We start from the raw sequence: 4,115 nt of genomic DNA, 5'->3' as shown, positions 1-4,115 counted from the left end.
GTGATTTTGGCATACATTTCTTTCCCAATTTCAACAGCTCCTTCATTGGCACAAGCTTAGAATACGTGGATGCACGCGACTCCATTCGACAAATCATCTTCAAGTTGCATTTTTTCAAAACGATAAAATGCTCTCTGGGAGCACGTCTCGCCAAAGGAGACTTCCACATGACTATATTCCAAAGTCCAAGCCGGGTTTTAAATACATGTCAACCAATGCACCGCTGAGAGTGTCATTGCCCTATATAAACCCATCTAATCACGGCCCTCGAATGTATTGTTTTGCCTTCGTAGGCTTCCTGTCGGCTTCTCCTAAGTTTCCACATGCTTTCAAGACAGTGAGAAAGACTGGAGATCTTATCCATCTTCGTATGCTCCAAGTGTATCAATGCTTCTTCAATGTTTCCACGTGCACAATGTCCAGGAATGAATACATTCCATGAGACTGTGTGCATCTCGAGTTCAAAGCTCGTCAAATGCTAGTTGTGCGTTGACGTATCCGCAGTTGTCATACATCTCCATTGAATCATTTCCAAACACCGCATCTTTCTCTAATAAGAGATCGGCAATAGTTTCAGCGGGTAATGTGTTTCTTTTCCATACAACCCATAAGTTGCCACATGCTGTTAAGATGCCAGTGCATCTGGTAAGTATAGCTTCCGGTCTGCATATCCGGTAGGAAAAGTTTTCAAAACTTACCTCCTTTCTTTTTCCCGCGTGGGTGTATCTCGAAATAAGTGCGTTCCAAGACAAAATACAACCTGAACCAGTAATGTCTCAAACACTATTTGTGCTTCTGCAAGCAAACCGCAATTGTGCATACATATCAACCAAGATGCTTCCCATGAATACTTCTATCTTGAAATGTCCTCTTTTAATGATCTCACTGTTGTAGTTCCTTTCCCTTTACACCGTATACTATTTCTCGACAAGCATCTGAATAGATGCTTCCCCGTTGTATCTCTTTAAAACACGTTGATGATTCCTCATATCACGTTCTCGCTGTGCATAGTCTATTCTAAGTGAACTTCAACTCATTTAATCCTTAACTACATATTACAGCAACACAAATTTAGCACAGATATTGACCAGACTGCCTACTTACACGTCTTTTCCACACCCACACCCACACACACATAGACATACATATATAGTTTCTTGTAATCTCTCCATATATCCATATCCTTGTATCTATACATCCAGTACAAGCACATGCTTTCACGATGCATGCAAAGCTTAGAGTCAAGGCCGATACCACGAACCTGCATTCTCTTTGAAACAACGAGAGTATAGCTTCCCACCACAACCATGTTCAAAATAGCCTGAAATGAATGCATTCCACAAGGAAATATCATGAATCAAAACCTTGTCCCACAGTTAGCACGGCTTTTCTACCATTCCAAAACTTGCATATAAGTAAGTACCCATAAATGAGTTTTCTCGAGCAGTTTCAGCATGGAAATCTTGGCCTTTGCCTACAGATCCCATGCTTCCGCATGGTTTCAAGTAAGCAACCGTATGTGATAACACTTGAAGAAGTGTTACTCTACAACCTAATTCTGTCAAGAAATTCCAATGCCTTCCTCCCTTTTTCCTGCTCAACGTAACTCGTCATTTCCATGAATGAGGGATTCCCCACCGGAGTAGGATTTAAGATGCCAAGGAGACCAATCTTCCCAGGTGTATAGTATAGGTCCTCCTCTCTCTGCATATGCTCAAAAAGCTGAACAGCCTTGCTTCTCTGGCCGGCCATATCTTGCATAAGCCCCTATCAAAGTTTCCCAGGAGGGTGTCATGGTTGGAAAATCTATCAAAAGTCTTATGCATACACACTCTAGGAGACCAGATTTAAAATAGCAGTAGCAACAACAATTTTAAGATGTGCATGCAGCCAGATCTGATTCACCAGAACATGCAATCATTTCCCCTGAGGCGGTAGGATCTCCTTGCCATTGCCAGAGAGATGAAAACACATCCACAACTGTAGCTTTGTCAGCCAAAATACCTTCAATTTGGATTAGGGAACGTATATGACCGACTGACTACCTTCAACATCGATTCATTCATCCCACAAGGGTACCTACCTTCAAGCTACAAATATATGAGACAAGGGTAGGAAAAATGGACTCAAATCTGCAATTGTCCAAAAGAGCAAAGAGCTTCTTGAGCTCCGTCAATCACTCATTAAAGAATTCCATGAAACAACATCTTATAAGTAATGCCATGTTTCAGATATGAATCCAACAATCACATCATTTTGAGGTAAGCTCTTCTTTCCCATCTCTCTGCAATAAATAATGTATGTAGTGCTTGCTTGAAATGTCCATCTCCCACGTAGCCAACAAGTACTGCCTTCCACGCAGCAATCTGAACTCAAAAAAGAGGAAGCTTTGTCAAAAACTCTCATGGCATCAAGAAGCAAGCCACATTTAAGGTGATGTGAACTATCGATATTCAACATACAAAATCAAATCATCACAGGCGAGAGCCTCTTCTTGCATAAATTTGAAGACATAAAAGCGATCGTGTTATGCAGTTATATCATCATGGCTGCGGCTTCAAGAAATGCATCATCGGACATAAGGTCCATGGAAGTGGTCCCCCGTTACATGGTGTGCAGAGCTACAGAGAAGAACATGCACAATGATGAACGGCATAAAAAAGCATCGGTGGTGTTTATACAGAGGGAAAACGGGATTTTTTAAGCTGATTTGTAGGCAGATAACAAAAGGATGTCGTGGTACCCTATTCATACCACCATACCACAACTTATTCCTCCTGTGTCGGTAGGTTACCGCAGTAAGTAGACGGTTGCTCGCTCGATGTTGACTACGATATGTACCTGTTTGGTATGCGCACGTGCATACAAATTTGCAAGAAGAAAGAGGATGAGACTGAGATGGAGATGGAGACAGACAAGGGGGAAAGGTCGGTGGATCAGTCTTGTATGGAAGGATCTTCCTTCCAAATACGTACATAGTCCATCCAAATTTCTACAAATGTTTATGCTGGATCCAGAAGAACGAGGCACTGATACATACATACATACATACATACATACATACATCCATACATACATACATACATACATACATACATACATACATACATATGTAAGTATGAATCGTATGTATTTTTTTATATGTATATGAATCGACATCGGATCAATCCATATATAGATAGATAGACTGACTGATCCGATGTCGATTCATATGGTACATCACATCCATCATCAATGTTAGGATAGGGCCGGCCAGGAATGCATCTGAAACTCCTACGAAGTTCTGTTGTTTTGCTGTATGGAATGCATTCATTTTCCAGGGGTTAATGCTTGCTCATTTCCATCCCATCCAGAAGAGAGGAGGATTTATTTAAGCTCAACGGTCGGGATGAAAGAAACGGGAAACGAACAGCAGCTTCTGAGGCGAGATCGTAGGTAGGTCGATACATACATACATACGTACTTGTACTTGTACTTACTTGCGAGGCTCGGCGGAGAGGAGCTTCTGCGAAAAGAGAGAACAACAGTGGAAGTGACAGAGAAGGAAAGCCACGGCTAGGAGCGAGCAAGAGCGACGGCAACGGCAACGGCAACAGCAACGACGGAGAGGAGAGGAGAGGAGAAGGATCTGAGGAAGAAGAAGAAACGATGCCTCCTGCGAATCTGAGGCACGCACGGTGCGGTGCGGTGCTGTGCTGTGCTGTGCTGTGCAGTACAGTGAGGTGCCCGTGCCGTGCTGTGGCAGTGTGGCTAGATGATGATGATGATGATGCCCCCCGTCCGTCCCACATACAGACGCCCATTCGTCCGTCGGTCCCACATACAGACGCCCGTGGGGCCTACCCCTATAAAAGGAGCGGCCTACTTTTCCGTGAAGCTCGACAGAACTCATGGCCGATAATAAGAAATCCATATTATCGGTAGTGAGAAGGGTGGCTTCCGACCTAATGGAAGACCTCTCCATCTGTCTCTTCATCCCCGTCTTCCTCCTTTGCCTCCTACACATGGAGGCGGAACGAAGATGGGGAAGAAGAAAGGAGGCCTCCCCTTGACTCGGGGAGGTGCCTCCCCCCCCCCCCCCCTAAAAAAAAAGACCTTGTCCGCCTCGAGCGGAG

General features: G+C 43.8%; 1 long non-coding RNA gene across 1 annotated transcript; it reads right to left on the bottom strand.

Moving 5' to 3' along the window:
- Positions 1–3,777, bottom strand: LOC147850777 (uncharacterized). The gene is made up of 2 exons (XR_015531580.1): positions 3,480–3,777; positions 1–2,366 (listed from the first exon to the last, which is right to left on the bottom strand). It is a non-coding gene; the product is annotated as an uncharacterized LOC147850777 (long non-coding RNA).
- Positions 3,778–4,115: the final 338 nt, after the last annotated feature.

The sequence above is a fragment of the Azolla caroliniana genome, unplaced genomic scaffold, assembly GCF_043228905.1.
Source record: "Azolla caroliniana isolate FFs.n. ecotype wild unplaced genomic scaffold, voAzoCaro1.0.p SCAF_20, whole genome shotgun sequence".
In the NCBI taxonomy this organism is placed as follows: Eukaryota; Viridiplantae; Streptophyta; class Polypodiopsida; order Salviniales; family Salviniaceae; genus Azolla; species Azolla caroliniana.
Note: the sequence above shows the minus strand (reverse complement) of the source record. Positions and strands in the feature narration are given on the sequence as shown.